Genomic DNA, 15,136 nt, shown 5'->3' with positions numbered 1-15,136 from the left:
CGGCCACTTGGGTCACTGAGCTTAGTCATCCAGCGACCTCGGTGCAAATTTTAGGACTAAAAATAATATTGTGAGGTGTGAGGTGTTAAGAATAGACTGAAAATTAGTGGAAATTATGGTTATTGAGGTTAATAATACTTTGGGATCAAAATGACTCCCAAATTCTATGATTTAAGCTGTTTTTTAGGGTTTTTTGAAAAAAACACCCGAATCCAAAACACACCCGAATCCGACAAAAAAAATTCGGTGAGGTTTAGCCAAAACGCGTTCGAACCCAAAACACGGCCGCGGAACCGAACCCAAAACCAAAACACAAAACCCGAAAAATTTCCGGTGCACATCTCTAGTGGCCATGCCATGTCACTGTGCAGGAGCCAGCACCGCTCACACACTAGTCCCCGGTGCAGCCCCCAACCCCCGGGACACCCGGAGCAACAAAATGTAGATTCAGGCCACCAGGCCACGCCCCTACCTATGAAACCATGCCTCCTTTTTACCATTGCGCTGCTTATCTGCGCGCACTGCATTACAATCTCCCTCGCCACCTCTCTGGGTGTCACCAGTGATAGTGACACCTCTGCCATGCTTGTAGCAGCTGGTCCTAAGATCTACACCTCAAGCCCTGAGTGTTTGCCCTTGTGACTTGTTGATCATCATAGCAAAGCAGATGCTTACAGAAAACTGCAGGGGCTTAGATTGAAAATAAAAAAAATTGATGGGTATAAGGTAGAGAGGAGCGGGTTCGGTTCTCCGAGAACCGAATTCCCCACGAACCCCACGAACTCCTCCTCCGAGGCAGGCTCGGTTGTTCCCGCCTGACTCGGAAAACCTGAACAAGGGAAAATGTCATCATCCCGCTGTCGGATTCTCGCGAGATTCGGATTTCATATAAAGAGTGCAAGCATTCCTGGGGGAAGGCCTGCAGCAGATGGATTTGCATATGGTGATGTCATCCAAGCAGTGGGTCAAAGTTGGCTTCAGAAACAAACAGGAATGCTTGCACTAGTTGTTGCATTTGGTTTGTTGTTTGGGGGTGCTTCAGTATTAGGCAGCCTTCTGCCCTCCCATGTTCATCTGAAAATATGTGTTCTCCCTGCAGTTGTTGTCCCCAGATGAGAGTTCCCTTGTGCTGCCTCAGTTGAATCTCCTTTACTTGACAGAGATGTGCCTGAGCAGCGGCCCTCCCCAGCCCTATCCCAAATCATACTTATTTTGCATATGAGATACCATGGTCATGAAGATTATTCTCCCAGGGTGAGGTTCATTCATTGCATTCTGGGTATGCTGACCCCTGTGATTTCCCCAAATGTGGGTAACTCGACTGCATTATTTGTGGTAGTGGGGGACTGTGTTTGTGTTTTCCTCTGGTCAGCTCTGGTAAAAGTCAGATTTCTTTGTTTCAGATCTTCCTCTAGCCTTGTTCTTCTTTCGAGAGTTCCCTTGTGCTGCCTCAGTTGGATCTCCTTCACTTGACAGGGGGGTGCCCGAGCAGCGACCCTCCCCAGCTCAAGCCCAACTCCTACTTACCTGCCAGGTGAGATACTATGATCATGAAGGTGCTTCTTCCAGGGCAAGGCTCACCCATTGCACTCTGGGTGTGCTGCCCCTGCGATTTCCCCAAATGTGGGAAACTTGACTGCATAATTTGTGTTTCCCCTGGTCGGCTCTCGTATAATTCAGATCTCTTTGTCTCAGGTCTCTCTCCAGCCTAGTTTGCTGTCTGTTTCCACTTCTTTTTTCTTGAGCCCCTCCCTTTTATACCCTTGTGCACTATCCTGACTTCTCCTCCTGTCTGCTTACTTTGTGCCTTCCAATGCACAATGCAAACTACACACCCTTTTACTTGCCTTACAGAGCAGCTCTGGAGCTGTTACAGTGCCAAGCTGCTGTAAGAAATCAGCTTGAATGCTTCAGGGGCTGGGGCATTGTCAACATGAGCCCCGCACCGAAGGAGGGTGGGGGTGTTTAATGCGAACTAAGGGTCATCCAAGCGCCGCAAAAGGCCGCCATGCCCTGCATACCCCTTTTCTCTTTTCATATGCAGATGAGGGATCCAGCCAACTTTGGCCCACTGCTTGGATGACATCACCGTATGCAAATCCGTCTTCTGCAGAACTTCCCCCAGGAATGCTTGTACTAGTTGTTGCATTTGGTTTGTTGTTTGGGGGTGCTTCAGTATTAGGCAGCCTTCTGCCCTCCCATGTTCATCTGAAAATATGTGTTCTCCCTGCAGTTGTTGTCCCCAGATGAGAGTTCCCTTGTGCTGCCTCAGTTGAATCTCCTTTACTTGACAGAGATGTGCCTGAGCAGCGGCCCTCCCCAGCCCTATCCCAAATCATACTTATTTTGCATAGGCGATACCATGGTCATGAAGATTGTTCTCCCAGGGTGAGGTTCATTCATTGCATTCTGGGTATGCTGACCCCTGTGATTTCCCCAAATGTGGGAAACTCGACTGCATTATTTGTGGTAGTGGGGGACTGTGTTTGTGCTTTCCTCTGGTCAGCTCTGGTAAAAGTCAGATTTCTTTGTCTCAGATCTTCCTCTAGCCTTGTTTTTCTTTCGAGAGTTCCCTTGTGCTGCCTCAGTTGGATCTCCTTCATTTGACAGGGGGTGCCCGAGCAGCAATCCTCCACAGCTCTGGCCCAACTCCTACTTACCTGCCAGGTGAGATACTATGATCTTCACTGTTAGGGCAATCAGGATGTGGAATTCCCTGCCAGGGAAGGTGGTAATGGCGGACTCTGTAATTGGATTTAAAAAAGGAATGGATACATTTCTGAATGAAAAAGCTATCCAAGGTTATAATACTTAAAATATCAACATGGTTAATCCGGGGGTAACATGAGTTGTAGTAGCTAACTAGTCATAAAACATTATTCAGCAAGTATGTAGAATCATCACAACTTAAAACAGGTTGAACACGATGGGCAATTTGCCTCTATTCAACCTCAAAAACTATGTTACTATATGTTACTATATTACTATGTTACTGTAGTATACAGAACACCACAATGCAATGAGCAGTGATAGTGAGCACTGATGAGGATACTAGAACTGACACTGAGCAGCAAGATGCAGCACTGGACTATTAGTAATGTACTGTAGTATGCTGAGCACAACAATGCAGCACAAGACAATGAGCAGTGATACTGAGCACTGATGAGGATACTACTGAGAACTGACACTGAGCAGGAGAGACACACTACTAGTATTACTGAGCAGCAATAAGTATCCACTGATACTGAGCACTGATATTGAGATTTCCACTGAGAGAACATAACCACGTCCTCTCCGCTCTCTCTTCAATGCACGAGTAAAAATGGCGGCAACGCGCAGCTCTTTATATGGAATCCGAATCTCGCGAGAATCCGACAGCGGGATGATGACATTTTCCCTTGTTCAGGTTTTCCGAGTCAGGCGGGAACAACCGAGCCTGCCTCGGAGGAGGAGTTCGTGGGGTTCGTGGGGAATTCGGTTCTCGGAGAACCGAACCCGCTCCTCTCTACCTTATACCCATCAATTTTTTTTATTTTCAATCTAAGCCCCTGCAGTTTTCTGTAAGCATCTGCTTTGCTATGATGATCAACAAGTCACAAGGGCAAACACTCAGGGCTTGAGGTGTAGATCTTAGGACCAGCTGCTACAAGCATGGCAGAGGTGTCACTATCACTGGTGACACCCAGAGAGGTGGCGAGGGAGATTGTAATGCAGTGCGCGCAGATAAGCAGCGCAATGGTAAAAAGGAGGCATGGTTTCATAGGTAGGGGCGTGGCCTGGTGGCCTGAATCTACATTTTGTTGCTCCGGGTGTCCCGGGGGTTGGGGGCTGCACCGGGGACTAGTGTGTGAGCGGTGCTGGCTCCTGCACAGTGACATGGCATGGCCACTAGAGATGTGCACCGGAAATTTTTCGGGTTTTGTGTTTTGGTTTTGGGTTCGGTTCCGCGGCCGTGTTTTGGGTTCGAACGCGTTTTGGCTAAACCTCACCGAATTTTTTTTGTCGGATTCGGGTGTGTTTTGGATTCGGGTGTTTTTTTCAAAAAACCCTAAAAAACAGCTTAAATCATAGAATTTGGGAGTCATTTTGATCCCAAAGTATTATTAACCTCAATAACCATAATTTCCACTAATTTTCAGTCTATTCTTAACACCTCACACCTCACAATATTATTTTTAGTCCTAAAATTTGCAACGAGGTCGCTGGATGACTAAGCTCAGTGACCCAAGTGGCCGACACAAACACCTGGCCCATCTAGGAGTGGCACTGCAGTGTCACGCATGATGGCCCTTCCAAAAAACACTCCCCAAACAGCACATGACGCAAAGAAAAAAAGAGGCGCAATGAGGTAGCTGTGTGACTAAGCTCAGCGACCCAAGTGGCCGACACAAACACCTGGCCCATCTAGGAGTGGCACTGCAGTGTCACGCAGGATGGCCCTTCCAAAAAACACTCCCCAAACAGCACATGACGCAAAGAAAAAAAGAGGCGCAATGAGGTAGCTGTGTGACTAAGCTCAGCGACCCAAGTGGCCGACACAAACACCTGGCCCATCTAGGAGTGGCACTGCAGTGTCACGCAGGATGGCCCTTCCAGAAACACTCCCCAAACAGCACATGACGCAAAGAAAAAAAGAGGCGCAATGAGGTAGCTGTGTGACTAAGCTCAGCGACCCAAGTGGCCGACACAAACACCTGGCCCATCTAGGAGTGGCACTGCAGTGTCACGCAGGATGGCCCTTCCAAAAAACACTCCCCAAACAGCACATGACGCAAAGAAAAAAAGTGGCGCAATGAGGTAGCTGTGTGACTAAGCTCAGCGACCCAAGTGGACGACACAAACACCTGGCCCATCTAGGAGTGTCACTGCAGTGTCACGCAGGATGGCCCTTCCAAAAAACACTCCCCAAACAGCACATGACGCAAAGAAAAAAAGAGGCGCAATGAGGTAGCTGTGTGACTAAGCTCAGCGACCCAAGTGGCCGACACAAACACCTGGCCCATCTAGGAGTGGCACTGCAGTGTCACGCAGGATGGCCCTTCCAAAAAACACTCCCCAAACAGCACATGACGCAAAGAAAAATAAAAGAAAAAAGAGGTGCAAGGTGGAATTGCCTTGGGCCCTCCCACCCACCCTTATGTTGTATAAACAGGACATGCACACTTTAACCAACCCATCATTTCAGTGACAGGGTCTGCCACACGACTGTGACTGAAATGACGGGTTGGTTTGGACCCCCACCAAAAAAGAAGCAATAAATCTCTCCTTGCACAAACTGGCTCTATAGAGGCAAGATGTCCACCTCATCATCATCCTCCGATTCATCACCGTGTACATCCCCCTCCTCACAGATTATCAATTCGTCCCCACTGGAATCCACCATCTCAGCTCCCTGTATACTTTGTGGAGGCAATTGCTGCTGGTCAATGTCTCCACGGAGCAATTGATTATAATTCATTTTAATGAACATCATCTTCTCCACATTTTCTGGAAGTAACCTCGTACGCCGATTGCTGACAAGGTGAGCGGCGGCACTAAACACTCTTTCGGAGTACACACTTGTGGGAGGGCAACTTAGGTAGAATAAAGCCAGTTTGTGCAAGGGCCTCCAAATTGCCTCTTTTTCCTGCCAGTATACGTACGGACTGTCTGACGTGCCTACTTGGATGCGGTCACTCATATAATCCTCCACCATTCTTTCAATGGTGAGAGAATCATATGCAGTGACAGTAGACGACATGTCCGTAATCGTTGGCAGGTCCTTCAGTCCGGACCAGATGTCAGCATCAGCAGTCGCTCCAGACTGCCCTGCATCACCGCCAGCGGGTGGGCTCGGAATTCTGAGCCTTTTCCTCGCACCCCCAATTGCGGGAGACTGTGAAGGAGGAGCTGTTGACCGATCAAGTTCCGCTTGACTTGATAATTTTCTCACCAGCAGGTCTTTGAACCCCTGCAGACTTGTGTCTGCCGGAAAGAGAGATACAACGTAGGTTTTAAATCTAGGATCGAGCACGGTGGCCAAAATGTAGTGCTCTGATTTCAACAGATTGACCACCCGTGAATCCTGGTTAAGCGAATGAAGGGCTCCATCCACAAGTCCCACATGCCTAGCGGAATCGCTCTGTCTTAGCTCCTCCTTCAATGTCTCCAGCTTCTTCTGCAAAAGCCTGATGACGGGAATGACCTGACTCAGGCTGGCAGTGTCTGAACTGACTTCACGTGTGGCAAGTTCAAAAGGTTGCAGAACCTTGCACAACGTTGAAATCATTCTCCACTGCGCTTGAGACAGGTGCATTCCACCTCCTATATCGTGGTCAGATGTATAGGCTTGAATGGCCTTTTGCTGCTCCTCCATCCTCTGAAGCATATAGAGGGTTGAATTCCACCTCGTTTCCACTTCTTGCTTCAGATGATGGCAGGGCAGGTTCAGGCGTTTTTGGTGTTGCTCCAGTCTTCTGTACGTGGTGCCTGTACGCCGAAAGTGTCCCGCAATTCTTGTGGCCACCGACAGCATCTCTTGCACGCCCCTGTCGTTTTTTAAATAATTCTGCACCACCAAATTCAAGGTATGTGCAAAACATGGGACGTGCTGGAATTTGCCCAGATATAGGCCCTCATTCCGAGTTGATCGGTCGCAAGGCTAATTTAGCAGAGTTACACACGCTAAGCCGCCGCCTACTGGGAGTGAATCTTAGCTTCTTAAAATTGCGACCGATGTATTCGCAATATTGCGATTACTAACTACTTAGCAGTTTCTGAGTAGCTCCAGACTTACTCTGCCTGTGCGATCATTTCAGTGCTTGTCGTTCCTGGTTGACGTCACAAACACACCCAGCGTTCGCCCAGGCACTCCCACCGTTTCCCCGGCCACTCCTGCGTTTTTTCCGGAAACGGTAGCGTTTTCAGCCACACGCCCCTGAAATGCCGTGTTTCCGCCCAGTAACACCCATTTCCTGTCAATCACATTACGATCGCCGGAGCGAAGAAAAAGCCGTGAGTAAAAATACTTTCTTCATAGTAAAGTTACTTGGCGCAGTCGCAGTGCGAACTTTGCGCATGCGTACTAAGCGGATTTTCACTGCGATGCGATGAAAAAGAACGAGCGAACAACTCGGAATGAGGGCCATAATGCACGCACAATATTGCTGGCGTTGTCCGATGCCACAAATCCACAGGAGAGTCCAATTGGGGTAAGCCATTCTGTGATGATCTTCCTCAGTTGCCGTAAGAGGTTTTCATCTGTGTGCGTATTCTGGAAAGCGGTGATACAAAGCGTAGCCTGCCTAGGAAAGAGTTGGCGTTTGCGAGATGCTGCTACTGGTGCCGCCGCTGCTGTTCTTGCGGCGGGAGTCAATACATCTACCCAGTGGGCTGTCACAGTCATATAGTCCTGAGTCTGCCCTGCTCCACTTGTCCACATGTCCGTGGTTAAGTGGACATTGGGTACAACTGCATTTTTTAGGACACTGGTGAGTCTTTTTCTGAGGTCTGTGTACATTTTCGGTATCGCCTGCCTAGAGAAATGGAACCTAGATAGTATTTGGTACCGGGGACACAGTACCTCAATCAAGTCTATAGTTGGCTCTGAAGTAATGATGGATACCGGAACCACGTTTCTCACTGCCCAGGATGCCAAGGCCTCAGTTATCCGCTTTGCAGCAGGATGACTGCTGTGATATTTCATCTTCCTCGCAAAGGACTGTTGGACAGTCAATTGCTTGGTGGAAGTAGTAAAAGTGGTCTTACGACTTCCCCTCTGGGATGACCATCGACTCCCAGCAGCAACAACAGCAGCGCCAGCAGCAGTAGGCGTTACACTCAAGGATGCATCGGAGGAATCCCAGGCAGGAGAGAACTCGTCAGAATTGCCAGTGACATGGCCTGCAGGACTATTGGCATTCCTGGGGAAGGAGGAAATTGACACTGAGGGAGTTGGTGGGGTGGTTTGCGTGAGCTTGGTTACAAGAGGAAGGGATTTACTGGTCAGTGGACTGCTTCCGCTGTCGCCCAAAGTTTTTGAACTTGTCACTGACTTATGATGAATGCGCTGCAGGTGACGTATAAGGGAGGATGTTCCGAGGTGGTTAACGTCCTTACCCCTACTTATTACAGCTTGACAAAGGCAACACACGGCTTGACACCTGTTGTCCGCATTTCTGTTGAAATACTTCCACACCGAAGAGCTGATTTTTTTGGTATTTTCACCAGGCATGTCAATGGCCATATTCCTCCCACGGACAACAGGTGTCTCGCCGGGTGCCTGACTTAAACAAACCACCTCACCATCAGAATCCTCCTTGTCAATTTCCTCCCCAGCGCCAGCAACACCCATATTCTCCTCATCCTGGTGTACTTCAACACTGACATCTTCAATCTGACTATCAGGAACTGGACTGCGGGTGCTCCTTCCAGCACTTGCAGGGGGCGTGCAAATGGTGGAAGGTGCATGCTCTTCACGTCCAGTGTTGGGAAGGTCAGGCATCGCAACCGACACAATTGGACTCTCCTTGTGGATTTGTGATTTTGAAGAACGCACAGTTCTTTGCTGTGCTTTTGCCAGCTTAAGTCTTTTCATTTTTCTAGCGAGAGGCTGAGTGCTTCCATCCTCATGTGAAGCTGAACCACTAGCCATGAAGATAGGCCAGGGCCTCAGCCGTTCCTTGCCACTCCGTGTGGTAAATGGCATATTGGCAAGTTTACGCTTCTCCTCCGACGATTTTTATTTAGATTTTTGAGTCATTTTTTTACTGATCTTTTGTGTTTTGGATTTTACATGCTCTGTACTATGACATTGGGCATCGGCCTTGGCAGACGACGTTGATGGAATTTCATCGTCTCGGCCATGACTAGTGGCAGCAGCTTCAGCACGAGGTGGAAGTGGATCTTGATCTTTCCCTATTTTTGGAACCTCAACATTTTTGTTCTCCATATTTTAATAGGCACAACTAAAAGGCACCTCAGGTAAACAATGGAGATGGATGGATACTAGTATACTTATGGATGACGAGTGACTGACGACACAGAGGTAGCTACAGCCGTGGACTACCGTACTGCGTCTGCTAGTATAGAGATGATAATTAATGATATAAAAAAAAATATATATATAACTACTGTAGGTATATATAATATAATGACGGACCTGGTGGACACTGTCAGCAGACTGCTAAACTACTAGTATGAAGAAGATAGAAAAAAACTTCCACCACAGGTAGGTAGGTATACAATTATGGACGAGCACTGACGACACAGAGATAGCCACAGCCGTGGCCTACCGTACTGCATCTGCTAGTATAGAGATGATAATTAATGATATAAAAAAAAATATATATAACTACTGTAGGTATATATAATATAATGACGGACCTGGTGGACACTGTCAGCAGACTGCTAAACTACTAGTATGAAGAAGATAGAAAAAAAAAAACACCACAGTTAGGTATACAATTATGGACGAGTGACGACACAGAGGTAGGTACAGCCGTGGACTACCGTACTGCGTCTGCTAGTATAGATAATATACTAAATATATTACTACTGTAGGTATATAATATAATGACGGACCTGGTGGACACTGTCAGCAGACTCCTAAACTACTAGTATGAAGAAGATAGAAAAAAAAACCACACCACAGGTAGGTATACAATTATGGACGAGCACTGACGACACAGAGGTAGGTACAGCCGTGGACTACCGTACTGCATCTGCTAGTATAGATAATATAATAAATATATTACTACTGTAGGTATATAATATAATGACGGACCTGGTGGACACTGTCAGCAGACTGCTAAACTACTAGTATGAAGAAGATAAAAAAAAAAACCCACCACAGGTAGGTAGGTATACAATTATGGACGAGCACTGACGACACAGAGATAGCCACAGCCGTGGACTACCGTACTGCGTCTGCTAGTATAGATAATATAATAAATATATTACTACTGTAGGTATATAATATAATGATGGACCTGGTGGACACTGTCAGTAGACTCCTAAACTACTAGTATGAAGAAGATAGAAAAAAAAAAACCACCACAGGTAGGTAGGTATACAATTATGGACGAGCACTGACGACACAGAGATAGCCACAGCCGTGGACTACCGTACTGCGTCTGCTAATATAGAGATGATAAAGATGAAAAAAAAAATATAACACTACTGCAGGTAAATATTTATATAATATATGTATGACGGACCTGCTGGACACTGTCAGCAGAATGCATTTATAGAATAAAAAAAAAACACCACAGGAGTGTTTAACTTTTTCAGGCAGACAATATACTGGTGGTCACACTGGCAGCAAAAGTGTGCACTGTACTCCTGCTATAACTGCTCCCCAGTCTCCCCCACAATTAAGCTGTGTGAGCAGTGAGCACTCAGCACAGTCAGATATACATAGATGATATATCATGCAGCACACTGAGGCTGAGCACAGATATGGTATGTGTATCGTTTTTTTTCAGGCAGAGAACGGATTATAAATAATAAAACTGGTGGTCACTATCAGCAAAACTCTGCACTACTGAGTACTCCTGACAAGTTCAACTGCTCCCCAAATTAGTAGTAAATCAAATGTCACTCGTCTCTATCTTCTAATCTAAACGGAGAGGACGCCAGCCACGTCCTCTCCCTATCAATCTCAATGCACGTGTGAAAATGGCGGCGACGCGCGGCTCCTTATATAGAATCCAAGTCTCGTGAGAATCCGACAGCGGGATGATGACGTTCGGGCGCGCTCGGGTTAACCGAGCAAGGCGAGAGGATCCGAGTCTGCTCGGACCCGAGCAAAAAAGGGTGAAGTTCGGGCGGGTTCGGATTCCGAGGAACCGAACCCGCTCATCTCTTATGGCCACCCAGCATGACGCCTCCCTTCTTGACCATGCTGTAATTGCAGTCGCACTGCAGTTCAGCGTGATCATAAAAAATGGTGTAGCCTCCTGCTGGTGCAGACTGTATGTGCGCGCAGGAAGCCGCCACCATTTTTGTGATCACAGCGGCTGAATGTGATGTCATACAGCTGCTGTGACCACGCCCCCTGTGTCTCCTCCATTGCAGACCCCATTTTGAAGCCTTGCCCCCGCACCGCTCCATCCCTGACTTGGAAATGGAGTGTTGCTGACCCCCCTCTCCCCCCCTGCCCCGATTGACAGGCAGAGGCGATCGCATTCTCTGCGGGGTGCCGCAGAAAATGCAGGCACATGCGTATGCTCTTAGCAATTTTTGCAGTTGGATCACTTATTGTGATTGCAATCCAACCTGAATCAGGCCCTATTACCTATCACAATGTGCTGCGGGCAGTACAAAATTGGTTTAATATAGGAGAAAAACCCCCAGACCTGTGCTCCTTAACTGTACCTGGTGGCTCGTGGAGCGGCTGCCCAGTAATCAGTGTCCACGCCAGTGCGCACACGGTCCACCCCCTACGGCCACGCTCCCCTTCATCAGCGGCCTCGTGATCCGGAAGGGCGGTGTGTGTGTGACTGACCTTAGGAAGAAACTGGAGCCTCCGCTGCAGTGACCCAGCAACCAGGGCACGGGAGTATACAGCGCCGCTGGGAGTGATGAAGCTGCAGTAAAGATGTCTATTAGACCTAGCCTGCTGCAGCCCTTGTAGATTCTCATAAAACAAGTTCTTCTTTTCTTGTCAAAATTAATAGCTAAGAATAGGCTGCCTGAGGCAGGCCCCTGTTAAGTGGCCTGCTACTGAAGGCACCAACTACAAACTGAGCTCCCTGTTCATGGAAGCGGGGTTATAGAGGAGGATGCGCTGAGCATCTTGGGAACAGTCAAAAGCTTTGAGCCGGTTGGTGCCTCAGATCAAGTTCCTACTCTACACCCCAATGTGAATCCTTGTGGAGTCCTGTGTACCCCTCCCCCGTCAAGTTAAGGAGATTCAACTGAGGACGCACAAGGGAACTCTCGTCTGGGGACAACAACTGCAGGGAGACCACATCTGTTCAGATGAACATGGGAGGGTGGAAGGCTGCCTAATATTGAAGCACCATCAAATATCAAACCATATGCAACAACTAGTACAAGCATTCCTGGGGGAAGGTCTGCAGAAGACGGATTTGCATACGGTGATGTCATCCAAGCAGTGGGCCAAAGTTGGCTGGAACCCTCATCTGCATATGAAAAGAGAAAAGGGGCATGCAGGGCATGGCGGCCTTTTGCGGTGCTTGGATGACCCCTAGTTCGCATTAAACACCCCCACCCTCCTTTGGTGTGGGGCTCATGTTGGCTATGCCCCAGCCCCTGAAGCATTCAAGCTGATTTCTTGCAGCAGCTGGGCACTGTAACAGCTCCAGAGCTGCTCTTTAAGGCAACTAAAAGGGTGTGGGCCCTGCAGCACTACCTGTAGTTCGCATTGTGCGTTGGAAGGCACAAAGTAAGCAGACGGGAGAAGTCAGGATAGTGCGCAAGGGCATAGAAGGGAGTGGCTCCAGAAAAGAGAAGTGGAAACAGACAGCAAACTAGGCTGGAGAGAGACCTGAGACAAAGAGATCTGAATTATACGAGAGCCGACCAGGGGAAACACAAATTATGCAATCAAGTTTCCCACATTTGGGGAAATCACAGGAGCAGCACACCCAGAGTGCAATGGGTGAGCCTTGCCCTGGGAGAAGCACCTTCATGATCATAGTATCTCACCTGGCAGGTAAGTAGGAGTTGGGCTAGAGCTGGGGAGGGTCACTGCTCGGGCACCCCCCCTGTCAAGTGAAGGAGATCCAACTGAGGCAGCACAAGGGAACTCTCGAAAGAAGAACAAGGCTAGAGGAATATATGAGACAAAGAAATCTGACTTTTACCAGAGCTGACCAGAGGAAAACACAAACACAGTCCCCCACTACCACAAAAAATGCAGGCGAGTTTCCCACATTTGGGGAAATCACAGGGGTCAGCATACCCAGAATGCAATGAATGAACCTCACCCTGGGTGAACAATCTTCATGACCATGGTGTCTCCTATGCAAAATAAGTATGATTTGGGATAGGGCTGGGAGGGCCGCTGCTCAGGCACATCTCTGTCAAGTAAAGGAGATTCAACTGAGGCAGCACAAGGGAACTCTCATCTGGGGACAACAACTGCAGGGAGAACACATATTTTCAGATGAACATGGGAGGGCAGAAGGCTGCCTAATACTGAAGCACCCCCAAACAACAAACCAAATGCAACAACTAGTGCAAGCATTCCTGGGGCAAGGCCTGCAGCAGATGGATTTGCATATGGTGATGTCATCCAAGCAGTGGGTCAAAGTTGGCTTCAACCCTCATCTGCATATGAAAAGAGAAAAGGGGCGTGCAGGGCATGGCGGCCTTTTGCGGTGCTTGGATTACCCCTAGTTCGCATTAAACACCCCCACCCACCTTTGGTGTGGGGCTCATGTTGGCCATGCCCCATCCCCTGAAGCATTCAAGCTGATTTCTTGCAGCAGCTGGGCACTGTAACAGCTCCAGAGCTGCTCTTTAAGGCAAGTAAAAGATTGTGTGGGCCCTGCAGCACTACCTGTAGTTTGCATTGTGCATTGGAAGGCACAAAGTAAGCAGACGGGAGGAGAAGTCAGGATAGTGCACAAGGGTATAGAAGGGAGGGGCTCAAGATAAAAGAAGTGGAAACAGACAGCAAACTAGGCTGGAGAAAGACCTGAGACAAAGAGATCTGAATTATACGAGAGCCGACCAGAGGAAACACAAATTATGCAGTCAAGTGTCCCACATTTGGGGAAATCGTAGGAGCAGCACACCCAGAGTGCAATGGGTGAGCCTTGCCCTGGGAGAAGCACCTTCCTGATCATAGTATCTCACCTGGCAGGTAAGTAGGAGTTGGGCTAGAGCTGGGGAGGGTCGCTGCTCGGGCACCCCCCTGTCAAGTGAAGGAGATCCACCTGAGGCAGCACAAGGGAACTCTCGAAAGAAGAACAAGGCTAGAGGAAAATCTGAGACAAAGAAATCTGAGTTTTAACAGAGCTGACCAGAGGAAAGCACAAACACAGTCCCCCACTACCACAAATAATGCAGTCGAGTTTCCCACATTTGGGTAAATCACAGGGGTCAGCATACCCAAAATGCAATGAATGAACCTCACCCTGGGAGAACAATCTTCATGACCATGGTATCTCCTATGCAAAATAAGTATGATTTGGGATAGGGCTGGGGAGGGCCGCTGCTCATGCACATCTCTGTCAAGTAAAGGAGATTCAACTGAGGCAGCACAAGGGAACTCTCATCTGGGGACAACAACTGCAGGGAGAACACATATTTTCAGATGAACATGGGAGGGCAGAAGGCTGCCTAATACTGAAGCACCCCCAAACAACAAACCAAATGCAACAACTAGTGCAAGCATTCCTGGGGGAAGTTCTGCAGAAGACGGATTTGCATACGGTGATGTCATCCAAGCAGTGGGCCAAAGTTGGCTGGAACCCTCATCTGCATATGAAAAGAGAAAAGGGGTATGCAGGGCATGGCGGCCTTTTGCGGCGCTTGGATGACCCTTAGTTCGCATTAAACACCCCCACCCTCCTTCGGTGTGGGGCTCATGTTGGCCATGCCCCATCCCCTGAAGCATTCAAGCTGATTTCTTGCAGCAGCTTGGCACTGTATCAGCTCCAGAGCTGCTCTGTAAGGCAAGTAAAAGGGTGTGGGCCCTGCAGCACTACCTGTAGTTTGCATTGTGCATTGGAAGGCACAAAGTAAGCAGACAGGAGGAGAAGTCAGGATAGTGCACAAGGGTATAAAAGCGAGTTTCCCACATTTGGGAAAATCACAGGGGTCAGCATACCCAGAATGCAATGAATGAACCTCACCCTGGGAGAACAATCTTCATGACCATGGTATCTCCTATGCAAAATAAGTATGATTTGGGATAGGGCTGGGGAGGGCCGCTGCTCAGGCACATCTCTGTCAAGTAAAGGAGATTCAACTGAGGCAGCACAAGGGAACTCTCATCTGGGGACAACAACTGCAGGGAGAACACATATTTTCAGATAAAAATCTTGGTCATGCTCTGGTTTCTCTTCAGAACGAACAAATCTTTCGCCTTTTATTAAAGATTTCCGTGGAGAGGAGCAAAACCGAGTTTTATCTCAATTTTTGCATGCCCCATCTTTTTGGGGTTTCTTTTATCGGTTTAAAG

The 15,136-nt window shown here is 48.2% G+C and overlaps 8 non-coding genes and 1 pseudogene across 8 annotated transcripts; 4 read left to right on the top strand and 5 right to left on the bottom strand.

Annotated features, from left to right (window-relative positions):
• The first annotated feature begins 1,203 nt into the window (after positions 1 to 1,203).
• LOC135031512 (U1 spliceosomal RNA) lies at positions 1,204 to 1,367 on the top strand. Its single transcript, XR_010227213.1, has one exon. It is a non-coding gene; the product is annotated as a U1 spliceosomal RNA (small nuclear RNA).
• Positions 1,368 to 1,519: 152 nt separating this feature from the next.
• LOC135031407 (U1 spliceosomal RNA) lies at positions 1,520 to 1,682 on the top strand. Its single transcript, XR_010227118.1, has one exon. It is a non-coding gene; the product is annotated as a U1 spliceosomal RNA (small nuclear RNA).
• Positions 1,683 to 2,337: 655 nt separating this feature from the next.
• LOC135031491 (U1 spliceosomal RNA) lies at positions 2,338 to 2,501 on the top strand. The gene has a single exon (XR_010227193.1). It is a non-coding gene; the product is annotated as a U1 spliceosomal RNA (small nuclear RNA).
• A 10,002-nt stretch (positions 2,502 to 12,503) lies between these two features.
• LOC135031416 (U1 spliceosomal RNA) lies at positions 12,504 to 12,666 on the bottom strand. Its single transcript, XR_010227129.1, has one exon. It is a non-coding gene; the product is annotated as a U1 spliceosomal RNA (small nuclear RNA).
• Positions 12,667 to 12,819: 153 nt separating this feature from the next.
• On the bottom strand, positions 12,820 to 12,983 carry LOC135031508 (U1 spliceosomal RNA). Its single transcript, XR_010227209.1, has one exon. It is a non-coding gene; the product is annotated as a U1 spliceosomal RNA (small nuclear RNA).
• Positions 12,984 to 13,658: 675 nt separating this feature from the next.
• LOC135031396 (U1 spliceosomal RNA) lies at positions 13,659 to 13,821 on the bottom strand. Its single transcript, XR_010227110.1, has one exon. It is a non-coding gene; the product is annotated as a U1 spliceosomal RNA (small nuclear RNA).
• Positions 13,822 to 13,973: 152 nt separating this feature from the next.
• Positions 13,974 to 14,137, bottom strand: LOC135031499 (U1 spliceosomal RNA). The gene has a single exon (XR_010227200.1). It is a non-coding gene; the product is annotated as a U1 spliceosomal RNA (small nuclear RNA).
• Positions 14,138 to 14,730: 593 nt separating this feature from the next.
• On the bottom strand, positions 14,731 to 14,858 carry LOC135031440 (U1 spliceosomal RNA; annotated as a pseudogene).
• Positions 14,859 to 15,002: 144 nt separating this feature from the next.
• LOC135031454 (U5 spliceosomal RNA) lies at positions 15,003 to 15,118 on the top strand. Its single transcript, XR_010227158.1, has one exon. It is a non-coding gene; the product is annotated as a U5 spliceosomal RNA (small nuclear RNA).
• The last annotated feature ends 18 nt before the right edge of the window (positions 15,119 to 15,136 follow it).

The sequence above is a fragment of the Pseudophryne corroboree genome, unplaced genomic scaffold (assembly GCF_028390025.1).
Source record: "Pseudophryne corroboree isolate aPseCor3 unplaced genomic scaffold, aPseCor3.hap2 scaffold_515, whole genome shotgun sequence".
Taxonomy (NCBI): Eukaryota; Metazoa; Chordata; class Amphibia; order Anura; family Myobatrachidae; genus Pseudophryne; species Pseudophryne corroboree.
The sequence above is the reverse complement of the archived record's forward strand: the minus strand, read 5'-3'. Positions and strand labels throughout refer to the sequence as shown.